Below are 17868 nucleotides of genomic sequence, written 5' to 3'. Positions count from 1 at the left end.
ACTGAATTTCAGTATAATGTTAGTATATATTTTTCAGTATATCAAACACTTGGTTTGGTATATTTAAGTTACATACCAAAATTTGGTATATCGAAACTTCATTATACCAAATTTCGGTATAATATTAGTATATATTTTTATTTTAATATTTGAAAATAATAAATATAATCAATTATGTATTTATGTCATTAAATGGTTATTAAAGTATAATCAAATAATTATAGGAAGTTAAATTTATGTGCAAAAGCATGATAAATACCTATTTAGTTACTATTAAATATATATTAAGAGTTTAAAATTATAAATTAAACTTAATTTTTCAAAACATTAATCCACCTCACAAGTAAATTAATGCTCTCGTCAGCTTAATATTTTCTTTCTTTTGATTTTTTTAACAATTTCATCGTATTATTAATGTCATGCATTTAATTTTTTTTTAAGAAAAACAAACAGTATATATTTTTCGATATATCAAAAATTTGATATATTAAAGTTACATACCAAAATTTGATATATCGAAACTTCGTTATACCACATTTCGGTATAATATTAGTATATATTTTTATTTTAATGTTTGAAAATAATAAATATTATCAATTATGTATTTATGTCATTAAATGGTTATTAAAGTATGATCAAATAGTTATAGGATGATAAATTTACGTGCAAAAGCATGATAAATACCCATTTAGTTACTATTAAATATATATTAAGAGTTTAACATTATAAATTAAACTTAAGTTTTCAAAACATTAATCTTGTTCACAAGTTAATTAATGTTTCCTCCGCTTAATATTTTCTTTCTTTTGAATTTTTTAACAGTTTCATCGTATTATTAATGTCATGCATTTCTTTTTTTTTTTTAAGAAAAACAAGCATTGAACTTCTATATACTTACACATTTAACTCTGTTTAAAAACATCAAATAAATATAAGAAATGATATCATTTCTCAAAATACAATACATACAGAAGCAAAAGTACACAACTATTATACTAATTACTATATAAATTAAAGGTGAACAACAGTTTAGTTAAATCGTATCAATCGAAATTTAAAAGTACGATTCAGTTATTTGAGATTTTTTAGGTTATTTTGGTTAATTCAATTCGTTTTTGATTTTAAAATTTCTATTTCGATTAAGTTGTATAAGTCATATCTTAATTTTCTAAACCAAAAAATCGTAACTCTCTAATTCTGAATTAACCGAATAGAAAGTTGAAATCAGATAAAAATATATAATTATTGAAAAATTTAATTAATTCGATCGAAAATTGAATTAACCAATATTTTATCGATTCAGTTTCTTCGACTTTTGTTAAAAAATTTAATTGGTTTGATTACTTCCAAAAAAAGTTCAGTTTATTTGATTTCAATCAAATCAATTTAGTCAATTTGATTTTGAATTGATTGCTCAACCTAATGTAAGTACTTCGAGATAGTTTTGATATAGTCTACCGAGTTACGTTAGGTCTTGTGTTTGTTTAATGTCTTGTATCTAAGTGTGCAGAAACTTAGAAGCACAAGAAGTCGAGCAAAAGATGCAGTTAATGAGAAGGACGACACGGGAAGGAATCGACGGGTTTGGTGCGTCCGAGGGACGAGGTGCTATGGAAGAGTATGCAGGCGAATAAGAATGAAGTGTGCAACATTTTCGAGGGATGAGAAGATGGAGCAGAAGATTGCTCGAGGATAAGACTGGAAAATGGGTTCGGGTGAGCCATATTTCGGATGACTGAAATCACCTAAGCGAATGGAGAAAAAACGAGCAGCCAACAAAGGTTGACTGCTCCAAGGACCTGGAGTAGCTCCAGGGACCTGGAGCAGCTCCAGGCACTCGGATGTTCTGAGCGCTTGGACCCCTAGGGAAGCCTAGGGGTGCCTCCCGTGACGAGGCTTCGAACGGGCCACATCAGCACGGTCCGTGCGCTTGGAGAAGTCCGGGCGCCCGAACTAGATAAGGTTGATCCATTGCGAGCCATTGAGAACAGTTGCAACATGGATAAAGGTTTATCTACGCTAGGAGCCCGGAGCCCTTCCAGGCGCCTGGAGCTGCCACGTTAGCAAAAGGTCAGCTCTAACCAGCAAACTATAAATAGTGTCTTGGTCTGAGTAGTACTAAAACACAACACTTGTACTCGAATTATTTTTCTGTTTTACTACTTTGATTATGAGCTGTACATGACTAGACTTAGCCTATGCAGTAAGTAAATTGAGTAGATACACGAGTAATCGAGGTGTTGAGCAATGGAAAAAAATAACATGAATATTGAGGTACTTGAGGTATACTCGTAAATATGGAGTGCACTATATGAGATATTCTGTTGTGATCGAAGGATACAGCGATGCGAGTTAGATATCTGACATAAAAGACTCCAACTCTACGAGTGGATATGTATTCACTCTAGCAAGTGCAGCCATTTCTTGAAAATCTTTTAAACAAACCTTAATAAACAGATCCACGATGGAATCTGACTTTGTAGCTCTTGACAAATGTGGTGAAGAGGTTGAATGACTACGGTAATTCTTAGAAGATATTCCTAGATGGCCGAAACCTGTGCGGCAATTTGCATATATTGCGATAGTCAATCAGCAATCGGTCAGGCACAGAGCCGTCTGTATAATGGTAAATCTAGACATATACGTCATAAACATAACACCATTAGACAACTACTTTCAACGAGAGTTATCACTGTTGACTATGTGAAGTCAAAGGATAACCTAGTGGATCCACTAACCAAAAGGTTAAATTGAGAGTTAGTTACAAGCTTATCACGAGGAATGGGCTTGATGTCTTTGTCAGAGATCAGTGCAGAGGACACCTAACCTATGCTGACTAGATATTCCAAGAACTAGGTTCAAAGGGACATCTAATCTGCACTGACTAGACACACTGTGGGGAATAACCCAATGAAACAGTGACTAGACTAGGGTAAGCCGATGGAATTTTAATGATCAAGAATAGTAGATGACAACTCTTGAGGGATCAACTATGTGAGAAAGAAGTGGGGCCGCTTCGAAGAAAATTGGAGGTATAATTTTTAGAGCTTCTCACAGAACCAGGCGTGTTCATAGTCAAAAATGAATACACTCATGAGCACTAAGTTGTATCAGAGAGTCTTGTGTGAGATATGTCAATGCTTACACAGACTGCAAAACAGTTTAAGGACATCACGTCTACGGTCAGCCGGTAAGCAAACAAATCTTCACAAGGGAGGGTTTAAAGGGTAAAACCTGCCTATCCTATATTGGACTCAACTGTTGAATGCTTTCATATACCTTGTTTTCCATTCATATGGGGGATTGTTGGAAATGTGAATGGCATAAAGAGGTGGAGATGAAGAGACTCTATTGTGCATGAGTTTAATCCCACATTAGAAGTTTCGTGGATTTATTGTTAGTTTAAAGTATGACACATGCATTGATGTTGTAAACATATGCATGGGGAGAGACTCTTTCACGCGTGAGAGCGCAGGGATGGGTGCAAATCCAGGACCCGAATTGTACTGAACCAAGGTTGATTCGTGTGTGAGCACGACCTGCGCATGTTGAACATCGGACCGATCGAGGCAAAATTTGCCCAAAAGAATAAACCAACATATTGTCACTTGAATCTCTTTTTGCTACATACTCAAGAGTGTAACAAAAGCATTAATATAAAATTAATGGTGATTCCGTAATGCCTCGGCATTAATGACGATATTAAACTCATTAATGATGATTTTGTAATGTCTCAATATTAATGACGACATTAAATCCATTAATAATAATTCCGTAACGTCTGACATTAATGAAAACATTAAACCATTAATAATGGCATTAAATCCAACATTAAATGACCATAATTTGATTATTTATTGTAGGCAAGGTGAGAGCTCCTATATAAGGAGGTTGTATCTTGAGCAAAGAGAGAAGCGTAAAAGAAGCGAAAGCAAGAGAATTCCTCCACCTTCGTTCCCCGATTCTTTCTCAGTCATGCATCCGCTTAGTTGAACTACTCGTGATAGTGCTCAAGTGCATTCTTAGTTCATCACGAACAACCAATGCTTGGTTGCATTCATGGTTTTGCCGTTGTATCTTTCTCAGTCATGGTTTTGCTCGTTCGGCCGCTTCGCCCGCTCAGACTTTGTTGCTCGAACTCAGTGCTCTGTTTGCACTCAATAATTAGCAGAAATCAGCTTCTGCTGGTAGTATAAGATTATCAACTCAGGTCATTTTGATAGATAAATTAGAATTAATTTTATATAATTTCAATATAGTTAATTCCTTAATATCTCCGTCAACATTATTGTCCCACAGGTATTTTATAAAAAAAAAAAAAGAAATAATAAAAAAACTACTGAGAACACGTAAAATTGACTAGTTTATAATATGTACATATTTTATAGTAGTTTTTTAAGTGTCCATTTTATTTTTTCACCCACTTATGAAAATATTATTTACTTGAAATAACATTCTTATAAAAAATAATTATTTGTATAAATTATGTACATAAATATTACTAATTGTCCATATTCACAGGAGCTGTCCAAGGCATGGAACAGTGGGAAACTTTGTGACGAAAACAGGACGAGAGTGGGTCTCGGCGCAAAGGAGCAAGTTGTGGAAGAAGTACAATGGGCGGTCAAACACGGATACCCACATGTCATTTTACCGATGAGAAAAGCTGCGGCCTGCCTACCAATGTCAATATTATTTAACAACTTCAATGGAATGCCGCAGCTCTGGTTAATGTTAATTGCATTGCATCATCCTCTCTGCACATCACATCATGATATTTAGGGTTATAAATGAACTAAATATTCTTGAATAAATTTGGTGTTCGACTTGATAAGAATTTATTTATATTCGTTCACTACATATAAGATTAATTAAACAAACAAATTTGAACAACTCGTTAAGCTAAACAAACAGGCTTAAATACATATGTGTTCAGCTTGTTAACGTTCGTGAACAATGTTCACGAACTATATTTATTAATAAAACTCTTTTCAATATGCTAAATAAATAATAAAATAAAAAATAAATTTAAATTATCAATCTTAATAATCAATCAAAGAATTAAAAGTTTCAAACAATCAAACAAGTTTGAATTGAGAGTTTGATAACATCTAAATGAACCAAGCTCAAACCAAACTCAAGCCAAGCTTGAATTGAGAGTTTCATAACATCTAAACGAACCAAGCTCAAGCTAAGTTTCAAACAAACTCAAGCTCATAAAAAATAAACCAAACCAAACTTGAACACTCATTTCAAAAGCTTGGTTCATTTTAAGCTCGGTTTGACTCGGCTCGATTATCTTATTAAACAAACTTGAACACTTCAAAACTTAACTTGACTCAACTTATTTACAGCCTTATTTACAGCCCTAAATGTCATCATGTGATGTGCAGAGAGGATGATGCAATGCAATTAACATTAACGAGAGCTGCGGCATCCCATTGAAGTTGTTAAATAATATTGACAAGCAATTTTAAATTTAAAATTAAAACAGAGTATTCATTTTAGTTCATACATTGTTTTGAAAGTAAAACTATCCGCAATCTATCAAATACATATATAATCGTGCGTGTCTATCTGACATCATATCAAATTATGGGATGACATTAATAACTCATAATTTTAATTGGTAAGACAACTCAATGTGAGTCCAGTAGAATATTTAAATAATTTTAAATTTTATCGTGCATAAAATAATTTTAACAAAAATTTTATTATCCAATATAATATTCAAATGATTAGAGGATGATATATTTATTATAATGAATAAGAGATTAATTTCTACATTAGGGGGGAAATTGTTTTCCTATTTCTTAATTAATTTGACGATAATTATGAATTGGTATCATAATTTATTTTTTTTCTATAATTTAGGAACGAATTACAATCATCCTTTTTACTATAAATATTGTCATGCATAGAATAATTTTGATGTTAATTGTGTTTGTGATCATCCTTTTATATTTGACCTCTTATTTTTTATTCATCTATGACCACCGCCTTCTCTACCTCAGTCCCACCTATCTAGTCCCACCTATCTATAGAATTCAGATCCTCTGGATCATTTTTACGATTCAATAGATAATCCCTAAATATATATTGATGGAGATGAATAATCCTCATCTATTTTATAAATAGGGATCATATATTCCATCAATATATATTTAAAAATTATCTCCTAGATCGTAAAAATCGATCTAGACGATCTACCGTCCTATCTATATTCCTTCAATTCCTTCCCAATTTACATTTAAAAAAACAAAAAAAAACAAATTAAAAGTACAGAATAGAAAAATATTTAAATAAAAAATATGTAATTCCATTTAACATTTTTTGAAAAAAAAAAATGGGTCACACGGACACATGCGGGCAGCATGCCTGCCCATGATTTTCAACAGTATAATATTGGGTGCATAGGGAACCTCTGATTTTTTTTTTTAATTAAGTACATGTGCACACATCGCATATTTACATTAATTTATGAATGATTTTTATATACATTTGATTGTAGGTAGGTTCTAACTTGGAGATGTAAAAGATGGCAAGTACTATTCAATGTTAAACTTTTAAATTCGTTTTACCTTTTAAATTCAATGGAAAATTTATCTTGCACGTCCAAATTTTTTACGCTAATGGCATATATTCGTCACGATCACTAACATTCATTTTTTTTTTTTTGTTGCAATAAAGTAGGATTTCGATATAGCTATATTTCTAACTAACACAATTAAATTTCCATAGCTAAATAACATCACACTAAAAAAAAGTCATTTAAACTAATTTATTTTATTTAATTAATTAATTAACTTTAATACATATTTATGATATTGTAAATATGAAACTAATTACACCATAAATATAAATTATACTTTTATTTATTTCTAAATTTTTTACGTAATAATAAATTGATTATTATATATAAAATTAAATATATATATCCAAATTGATTGAGTAGTAAATTCAAATCACTATTTCAGTAAATAAAAAGTTAAAACTGTATTGCTCAGTCAAATATTATTGAATCCTTGGTCATCCTTCAATTTCGCCACATTTATATCTGGCCGCGATGCCTCTAACCAAATTTTTCTTTCTTTTTTTATTTCTACATGAAAATATTATATTTAGACATTAATTATATATGTTTGGCAAATCTTGACACATTTAAATGTTAAAATTTTGCGTATATTGTCGGCTGGACTTCACGTGGGTTTTACATTATTTACTCTTTTGTTTAACATCAATCTTTATTTTCAAGATATATATGGAATGGTCCGATGGAGAGTAGAATTAGATAAACATTATTTTATTTATATCAGGTGATCTTGTTCGAACCGGGAATCAGTGGACGTTGGGCACGTGGCGCTTCCTGCTAGATCCTCGAATGCTCCGGTGAACCTGCAACGAAACCGAGCCGGGAGGGGTATCCCGACGACGGCCCTCCAACGCTCAAGTCAGGCGAGGAATAACAAAAAGGTGACTTCAAAATGAAGATTTTTCATACCTCCAGTGGAGAAATGGAAGCCTTATATAGATCTCTCAAAGAAGCCTGGGCGTGCCAATCAAAGCAACCACCTGCATTTGACCATGCCCAGGTATGGGTCTGTCAGAAGGGTCATGTCTAAATATAGATCTGTCAGGGAGACGTCCATGAGACCATACTGCTACTGTATCAGCCTCTCCATGATGTGACGGCAAGATCGTGCGATCTTGTGTACGGCCTAATCATTAGACATGCTTCGGCTGATATCTCATATCCTAAGTCGAGCGCATAGGCCGCTCGACCCCTTTTATACCCTCGCCCCTATTTTGGCCGAACGGACAACCCCCTCGGCCCTTGGCCCCTGCCGAGCGGACTCCCGCTCGGCCCTTCGGTCTTCCTGCCTTGGCGTCGGAAACATGAGCCCATGGATGGGCTTATCTATAGCTCCGTTCGGACCTACCCATCCGCTCGGCTCGGCCATCCACCGCACAGCCTTTCATCGGTCCTCAGGCTGAGACCCTTCAGGAAGTGGGTCCCCCCTTCTTACGGCCGGATCACTTGCCTTCCCTTCAAGTCTAGTCGAAGGAGGCAGTGAGTCCGACTGACTGGACTATATGTGTCCGAGCGGGCGGCCGCCGCTTTTCCGTAGCTTATAATATCACTGGGGTCGTCCGGCCCTTCTGCCAAATTCAGCCGCTCGGCTCTTTATTTTGGTTGTCTTGTCGCTTAATGTTGACATTTGCTTGTCTAGATCTCCTCGAAAATTATGCAAATCCTCTCCATTAAGTCGGAGCATGCGCGGTATGGGCGCATTAATTGCACTCGGTGACAGGGCGCCACGTGTCGACCCTTGTGTGGCGGCGGCGTCACTTACGATGGGACGCACCCGTTTGAAATGGACGGCCCGATGGCGTCCTTGTTTCTCGTGACCTGGATCGGACGGCGGAGGCTGACCGGCCTCGGCCGTATAAAGCCTCCGTCCCTTTTTTGGCCGTATATTCGCTCGCGCGTTGCCTTCTGCTTCGTTCTGTTGCTGCGGCCTCCGGCGATCTAGTGTCTGGTTTTTAGGCGGCGATCACCTCATCGGTGATTCTTTCCACCCGTTTCCTTCCCAGTGAGTCCTCTGCCTTCACTTAATAGGTTTTCCCTGCGCATTTCGCTCCTTTCGTTTCCCTTCCTTTGATTTTTTTCTGAGATGGCGAGTTCCTCCGAACCCGCTGTTAACATTTCGGGCCCCTGGTACCTGACCATGGAGAGCCGATTCGATGAGGAGCATGCCCAGCGCCTTGTTCGGACATACGGGCTTCCTGATGACCACGAAATAATTATAGCCGGCCCGTCCGACCGTCCACATGACCCGCCGATCGGCTCCATTTGTTTCTTTTTAGACCAATTCCAGGGCGGCCTTAGATTTCCTACCCATCCATTTATTCTGGAGGTTTGTAATTACTTCCGCATCCCGCTCGGCCAACTTGTGCCGAATTCCTTTAGGCTGCTGAGCGGGGTAGTCGTCCTCTTTAAGCTGCATAGTATCCCTCTTGACCCCAAAATATTCCACTTCTTTTTCTACCCTAAACAATCCGAGCCGGGCACTTTTATCTTCCAAAGTAGAATAGGCTTTAAATTTTTTGATAACATGCCGACCTCCAACAAACACTGGAAGGAGTTTTTCTTCTTCATCCGACTTCCCGATCGGCCAGCCTTCCGCACCCAATGGCAGACCGCCGTGCCGACCCAACCGGAGCTTGGCAAGTTCAGAAGTAATCCAGCCTATCTTCATGCGGCGAACTGGTTGTCCGGCCAGCGATACAAGATCGACCAGTTGCTCTTGAAGGGGGTGCTATATATTTTCGGATTATCTCCCGTTCGGGCGAATCTCCCCTTCCGCATGAGTAAGGACTCTTTACTCTCTTAGTCTTTTTTGTCTAACTGATTTTAATTTCTTTCACTGCAGCTGACGTCATGTGGCGATCCAAGGCTACCGCTCACTTGAAATTGAAGTCTGTAGAAATTGAAGCGGCCACCAAAAAGGAGCTCGCCGAGCGGGGTTTAATCCCTAGCCGCCCGGCAGGTGCAGGAGAGGGAGGGGCAGGCGGCGGTTGAGGCGGAAATCGATCCTGTTTCCTCGGCTCCCGCCGAGCTGGGCGTTCCCCAGGTTGGAGATCCGCCTTTGGAGGTTCGGCGGAAACGTCGAAGAGACCCCCGCCTTCACTCAGCCCAAGAGGGGGAACCACAGGCGCCGATCGGCGTAACTTCGCCCGACCGCACGCCGTCACGGATCGGGACCCCTATGGCTTCGCCTGCCGCACAGTCTTCTGGCTCTCCTCCCCGACCTCGCCGCCGCTTACGTCGGTTGGGCGAAACTTCCACCATAGGGGAGCCCTCGCAGCAGGCGGCCGCGACTGAAGAAGCGCCGTCCGGCCACCCCACCATCAAGACTACTCTCCGTCGGCCATCGAGCCCCGTTCACGAAATAACCCTGACTGGTCCGCTCGCCAAGCTCTTCGAGGACGCCCAGATTCAGGTGGCCCTTATGACGCCCAAGCAGCTCGGCGATAACAATATGCAGCAGGCCACTCAGGTAAACCCATCTTCATTCCCGTGTCATGCTATTGTTTGATTCCTGACATTATTATTTCCCTTACAGCGCTGGGCTGAACAAATTGCCACTAGCCGTCGGCTAGCCGAGTTGGAGGGCCTTCTGGAAAAACTCCAAGTGTCGGAAGGTCCCTCGGCCGAGCGGGAGAAACAAGCTCTTGAGGCCGAACAGAAGAAGGCTGCCGACCTGGCTGTTGAGGTAGCTCGGCTAGAGGACTTGGTGAAGAAGCGTGACAAAGAGGTGAAGCGCGCCGGTAGCCGGAAGAGGCAGGCGATCGCTGACCTGGACAGAATGAAAGTAGATGTCCATGCGCTAAATCAGCGATCTAAGGATCTGGAGGCCCAGCTGAACGCCGAACGGGAGGTCCGTTCGGCTGAATGCACAAAGGCTGAAGCAAACTTGAAGGCCCTCCAAGATTCCTTAACTGCTTCCCGGGCGTTGCTCAAAAAATACAAGGAGGGAGAGCCGAGTCGCCTAGCCGTAGCGCGCCAAGAATACATCCGCTCAGAGCGATTTGGCGAAAAGTTTGGTGGCAACGTCTCCTCAACCTTCCTCGAGGCGGTCAAGGTCACCACGGCGTACTTCAAGAAGGGGGGGCATCTTCCTGCTGACCTGAGCATTCCCCCTCCCGAACTGGCGGCCATGATCGACGACATCCCGGACACCTTTTTTAATTTTGAGGATCCGGAGTGATGTGGGTTATACAAGCACTTTTTGTACTTCCTCCGCTCGGCGGATGTGAAATTTTTGTACGTGCCGTTCGGCATAATTTTTCTTCTAATGAAACGATGTCCCTTTTCCTGTCTTCTTACTCATTGTCCATAATATCCTTCTGTTTGCTTAACATTAATGCTTGTAAAATTTTCGCAGTCATGCTCTTAAGCTTTCTCCCTCACGCGTCCGATCGGCTTGGCTCATTGCATAAAGTGCGAGTGAGCAGACCTACTCGCTCTGCACGTATCCTGCTTGCGTGGAGTCAACAGACGCCGAGTGTCGAAGGACCAACCCCCTTCGGGCCTGAATGCTTTAATATTTATAGTTTCCGCAGTTTCTTACTCCGATATTCGTTCTTCCGCTTGGTATATTTATAGCCGGTCGGCGCGACGGTGCTCGTCGGCTTTCCGCTCGGATTATTTATAGACGCCGGCCCGTCTCTCGATTTTTAACGACGGTGCTCGTCGGCTCGGATATTTATAGCCAGTCGGCGCGGCTCTCGATTTTTAACGACGGTGCTCGTCGGCTTTCCGCTCGGATTATTTATAGACGCCGGCCCGTCTCTCGATTTTTAACGACGGTGCTCGTCGGCTCGGATATTTATAGCCGGTCGGCGCGGCTCTCGATTTTTAACGACGGTGCTCGTCGGCTCGGATATTTATAGCCGGTCGGCGCGGCTCTCGATTTTTAACGACGGTGCTCGTCGGCTTTCCGCTCGGATTATTTATAGACGCCGGCCCGTCTCTCGATTTTTAACGACGGTGCTCGTCGGCTCGGATATTTATAGCCGGTCGGCTCTCGATTTTTAACGCGGTGCTCGTCGGCTTTACCTTTCGGATTATTTATAGGCCGGCCGTCTCGATTTTTAACGACGGTGCTCGTCGGCTCGGATATTTATAGCCGGTGGAGCGGCTCTCGATTTTTAACGACGGTGCTCGTCGGCTTTCCCTCGGATTTTTATAGACGGCGGCCCGTCTCTCGATTTTTAACGACGGTGCTCGTCGGCTCGGATATTTATAATCGGTCGGCGCGGCTCTCGATTTTTAACGACGGTGCTCGTCGGCTCGGATATTTATAGTCGGTCGGCGCGGCTCTCGATTTTTAACGACGGTGCTCGTCGGCTTTCCGCTCGGATTATTTACAGACGTCGGCCCGTCTCTCGATTTTTAACGACGGTGCTCGTCGGCTTTCCGCTCGGATTATTTATAGACGCCGGCCTGTCTCGATTTTTAACGACGGTGCTCGTCGGCTCGGATATTTATAGCCGGTCGGCGCGGCTCTCGATTTTTTACGACGGTGCTCGTCGGCTCGGATATTTATAGCCGGTCGGCGCGGCTCTCGATTTTTAACGACGGTGCTCGTCGGCTCGGATATTTATAGCTGGTCGGCGCGGCTCTCCGGTTTAATGTCTGGGCTAGACGGCTTTAGGGCTAACTCCTTACTAGGTCGAGCGACCTTGGCCTTCCGTTTCGCAGAGGATACCCTGTGCTATCATCCCTCTACTTCCTGCATCGCAAGTGCATAGGCGACCGAGGAGCATATACAGTTACATTTAGCGCACCTTTCCCTCAGTGTGGAGAGCGTATTCCTGCCCGAACGGCTCAGGGTCTGCTTTGTCGAGCATTTTTGCTAAGATAATTTACCGCCGTCCGAACGGTACAGGGCCTTCGACCCACGATAATGTCTCATTTTCGCTCTTTTGACTCTTCATTTCTGCATTTCAAGCATTCAGTCGAAAAATGAAGTACACCGAGTGATTTACAGTGATACACCTTTCATCCCGCCCGGTAAGGCTGGAGGTGGTTCGCGCTCCATGGTCTATCTAGCTGCCGACCGTCCTTGTCCTCCAAATAATACGCGCCCGAGCGGAGCTTTTCGATGACTCTGAAGGGACCGGCCCATGGAGCTTCAAGCTTGCCGACGTCGCCAACCGGCTTAACTTTCTTCCAGACAAGATCGCCAACCTGGAATGATCTGGGGATGACGCGCCGCTGCCTTCGCCCTCTCCTCTTCTACCAAGTCCAGCTCCATGTTTCTTCGTTCGGCGTTGTCGTCATCGTAGCTCTGGATCCGGATTGAATCAACGCCGACTTCGACTGGAATGACGGCCTCACCGCCATATACCAAATGGAACGGTGTGACTCCTGTCCCTTCTTTTGGCGTCGTTCGGATGGCCCACAAGACGCTCGGCACTTCATCTGGCCAACTTCCCCCCAAATGGTCGAGCCGAGCGCGCAGAATACGAAGAATTTCCCGGTTGGCGACTTCAGCTTGACCGTTGCTCTGAGGATAGGCCACGGACGTGAAATGTTGCTCAATGCCGTAGCTTTTGCACCAATCCTCTAACATCTTCCCTGTGAACTACCGCCCGTTGTCGGACACTAGTCGGCGGGGGATGCCGAACCGACAAATGATGTGTTGCCAGATGAATTTTTTAACCATTTGTTCAGTAATCTTTGCGAGCGGCTCGGCCTCCACCCACTTGGAGAAGTAGTCTACCGCCACTAGTAAGAATTTTCTCTGCCCGGTCGCCATCGGGAATGGACCCACAATATCCATTCCCCATTGATCAAACGGACATGAGATGGTTGATGCCTTCATCTCCTCTGCCGGTCGGTGGATGAAGTTATGATACTTCTGGCATGAAAGATATTGTCCGAGCGGCATCTGTTTGTAAGGTTGGCCAAAGTATCCGGCCAAGAGGATCTTCTTGGCCAACGAGCCGCCCGGATGTCCCCGCATGATCCTTGATGTACTTCCGGAGGATGTAGCTGAGTCTTCCGAGCTTACACATTTCAGAAGAGGGCGAAAAATTTCTTGTAAAGCTGATCTCCGATGAGTGTAAACCGACCAGCTCTTCTTCCGAGGGGCTGCATATTCCTCGGATGGTGTGGTGCCCGAACGGAGGAATTCTATAATAGGTGTCCTCCAGTCACTTGGAAACGTGAGGCCTTGCATCCGGTCGACATGCGCCACCAGCAGCGTTTTTTCAATTGGTTGCTGAATGGCGACCGGCGTTATTGAGCTCGCGAGTTTGGCTAACTCATCGGCAGCCTGGTTCTCCGTTCGGGGGATCTTCTGAATAAGCACCTCTCGGAAAGTAGCTTTGAGTTTTTCAAAGGCCTCAGCGTAGAGTTTGAGCCGAACACAGTTGATTTCAAAGGTGCCGGAGAGCTGCTGAGCGGCCAACTGTGAATCCGAATAAAGTGTCACCCGACCGGCTCCCACATGCCGTGCTGCCTGCAGTCCGGCTATAAGGGCCTCATACTCTGCTTCATTGTTAGTAGCTTTGTAATCTAGCCGGACGGATAGGTGCATCTTTTCTTCCTGAGGTGAGAGTAGTAATATTCCGATCCCACTTCCAAGCCGAGTGGAGGATCCATCCACATATATTCTCCACATAGCTTCCGGCTCTGGCTTTTGCACTTCGGTCACAAAATCAGCCAAGGATTGGGCTTTAATCGCCGAGCGGGGCTGATATTGGATGTCAAATTCACTTAATTCTGTCGTCCACTTGATAAGCCGTCCGGACGCTTCTGGATTCAACAGCACTCTTCCAAGTGGACTGTTCGTCCGGACAATAATGGTATGAGCCAAGAAATACGGTCGCAGGCGCCGAGCGGCTAGAACTAAAGCAAAGGCCAACTTCTCGAGCCCAGTGTAACGAGATTCAGCATCTTTTAAAATGTGGCTTAGAAAATACACCGGCTGTTCTTCGCCGTTCGCCCTACAGCATGCTCAGTTGACGACAGATACATATAAAGTGACTCACCCCCGACCGGCTTGGCTAACACTGGTAGAGAATTAAGATATGTCTTCAACTCTTCAAATGCTCGGTCACATTCTTCATCCCACTGGAATTTAGTAGCCTTGCGCAGGATCTTGAAGAATGGCAGGCTCCGGTCGGCGGTTCTGGAGATGAATCTCGATAGAGCAGTTATCCGACCGGTCAACCTTTGCACTTCTCTTGTATTTCTTGGGGGCGGCATGTCTTGCAGTGCTTTAATCTTGCTGGGATTTGCTTCAATTCCCCGCTCGGTCACTATATACCCCAAGAAACGCCCTCCTTTGGCTCCGAACAGGCACTTTTGGGGATTTAGTTTGACTCCATATTTGCGCAGCGTTCGGAAGGTTTCTTCCATATCCTTGAAAAGATCGGCCGCTCGGACGGATTTGATAAGAATGTCGTCCACATAAACTTCCAGATTCCTCCCGATCTGCTCCTTGAACACCTTGTTCATCAAGCGTTGATAGGTGGCTCCGGCATTCTTCAATCCGAACGGCATCACGTTGTAACAATATGTGCCGTCAGCAGTTACGAAGCTTACTTTTTCTTGATCTTCCCGGGCGAGCGGTACTTGATGATATCCTTGGTAAGCGTCAAGCATGCAAATTAGTTCGCAGCCGGCCGTGGAGTCCACCAGCTGATCTATCCGGGGCAGAGGATAAAAATCCTTGGGGCATGCCTTGTTCAAATCTCGAAAGTCGATGCAGACCCTCCACTTGCCGCCCGGCTTGGAGACCAAGACTACGTTGGCCAGCCAGCTCGGGAACTGCACCTCGCGTATGTGGCCGGCCTTCAGAAGTTTTTCCACCTCCGCCCGGATAATGGCATTCTGCTCGGCGCTAAAGTCCCTTTTTCTCTGCTTCACTGGCCGAGCGTCCGGTCGGACATGCAATTCATGCTGCGCTAGGCTTGGGGAAATTCCAGGTAATTCATGTGTCGACCAGACGAAGACATCATGATTTCGTTGGAGGCATTGAATCAGCTTCTCCTTCTGTTCTTTCTCCAGATCAGAGGCGATAAAAGTCGTGGCCTCCGATCGGGTCGGATGGATCTGGACTTCCTCCTTTTCATCATAAATTAAAGCAGGAGGTTTCTCGGTTATGGCGTGTACCTCAATTCGGGGCGCCTTCCGAGCGGAACAAGCTTCTGCTCGGATCATCTCTATATAGCACCGACGAGCTGCTAGCTGATCTCCAGGCACTTCTCCTACTTGGTCCTCCACCGGGAACTTTATCTTCTGGTGGAAGGTTGAGACAACCGCTCGGAATTCGCCGAGCGCCGGTCGTCCCAAAATGACGTTGTAAGATGACGGAGAGTCGACCACCACGAAGTTTATTGTCCTGGTCCTCCTGAGCGGCTCTTCTCCCAGCGAGGTGGCTAGCCGGATCTGCCCGACCGGCTGAACTTCGTTGCCCGTAAACCCGTAGAGCGGGGTCATCATGGGCAGCAGCTCGGCTCGATCTATTTGCAGCTGATCGAACGCCTTCTTGAATATAATGTTGACCGAGCTCCCTGTGTCAACAAATATGCGGTGAATGGTGTAATTTGCTATTACCGCTTTAATGAGCAGCGCGTCGTCATGGGGCACTTCTACTCCTTCTAAATCTCCGGGCCCGAAAGTAATTTCCGGTCCACTTGCCCGCTCTTGGCTACAGCCGACCGCGTGGATCTGCAGCTGCCGAACGCCCGCCTTTCTGGCTCGGTTGGAGTCTCCTTCGGTCGGCCCTCCAGCAATAACGCTGATCTCGCCCCGGGAAGTATTGCTCCTGTTTTCCTCCTCCCGAGTTGACGGCCGTCACCGTTCTCCGGTCGCCCGGCGCTTCTCCCGTTTTCGGGATCGGTGCCGATCGGGCGTCTGGTGATGTCGCCTCTCGGTGCGGGTCCGGTCAGCTTCATAGGTCCTTTGTCTTCTGTCGATGGGAGGAGACCGTCGTTCGGCTCTCCTGGGAATGGGATTAGTCACGAAGGGAAGACTTCGACAATCCCTCGTGTTGTGCGTATCCGACTGGTGGAAGGAGCAGAACAGAGGGGTCCACTTCTTCTTCGGTTTGGGCCGAGCGGCAGCCACCTCTTGTACATGTGATCTGGCGTGGGGGGATCGAATTGCTTCGGCCCTCGGTCCTCTAGGTGGCTGCTGAGCGGCGTGCTGTTTCCGCTCGGCCTGAACAGGTGCACGCTCGGCTAGAGTTTCCTTTTTCCGAGCGGCTTGCGCTTCTTCCACGTTTATGTATTCGTTGGCCCGATGCAACATGTGATCATAATCTCGGGGCGGCTTTCGGATGAGCGATCGGAAGAAGTCACCATCTACCAGGCCTTGTGTGAAGGCGTTCATCATCGTCTCCGATGTGGCCGTTGGGATGTCCATTGCCACTTGGTTGAATCGTTGGATGTAAGCCCGAAGCGATTCCTTTGGATCTTGCTTGATGGCGAACAGGCTGACACTTGTCTTCTGATAACGCCGACTGCTAGCAAAGTGGTGGAGGAAGGCCGTTCGGAAATCCTTGAAGCTTGTGATAGATCCGTCCGGCAACCTCCGGAACCACCGTTGAGCCGATCCCGAGAGTGTGGTAAGAAAGACGCGGCATTTCACTCCATCGGTGTATTGATGGAGCGTGGCCGTGTTATCAAACTTACCCAGATGATCATCCGGGTCCGTTGTTCCGTTGTACTCGCCGATCGTCGGAGGCACGTAGTGCTTGGGCAGAGGGTCTCGTAGAATAGCCTCCGAAAATTGGCGGTTGGCCCGCTCGGGAGATGAATCCGCTGAGCCTTACCTTTCTTTCATCCCGCCTTGGTATTTCGTCCGAAGAAGAACCTCTATCTCTTCGAGCTGGTGCGGCTTCAGGGGTGCGAAATAAGGCCCGGTGAAATGCGACGGTAGCTGGAGGTGCTTCCGCTCGGCCACCAGACGCAGATGTCGCTTGTTGCTCCTGTCGTTCGGCCGCTGCTTTCTGTTTTTGTTCAACAAGTTTGGCGGCCCTTATCTCGACCAGAGCGTCGAGCTCTTCCCTCGAAAGCGTCACCGTGTTTTGTCGTCCAGCTTCATCCATTGTTACCGATCGGATGCAGGAGCGTTCCCACAGACGGCGCCAATTTGATCCTGTCCGAACCGGGAATCAGTGGACGCTGGGCACGTGGCGCTTCCTGCTAGATCCTCGAATGCTCCGGTGAACCTGCAACGAAACCGAGCCGGGAGGGGTGTCCCGGCGACGGCCCTCCGACGCTCAAGTCAGGCGAGGAATAACAAAAAGGTGGCTTCAAGATGAAGATTTTTCATACCTCCAGTGG

The sequence above is a fragment of the Zingiber officinale genome, chromosome 2B, assembly GCF_018446385.1.
Source record: "Zingiber officinale cultivar Zhangliang chromosome 2B, Zo_v1.1, whole genome shotgun sequence".
NCBI classification, from domain to species: Eukaryota; Viridiplantae; Streptophyta; class Magnoliopsida; order Zingiberales; family Zingiberaceae; genus Zingiber; species Zingiber officinale.
The sequence above is the reverse complement of the archived record's forward strand: the minus strand, read 5'-3'. Positions refer to the sequence as shown.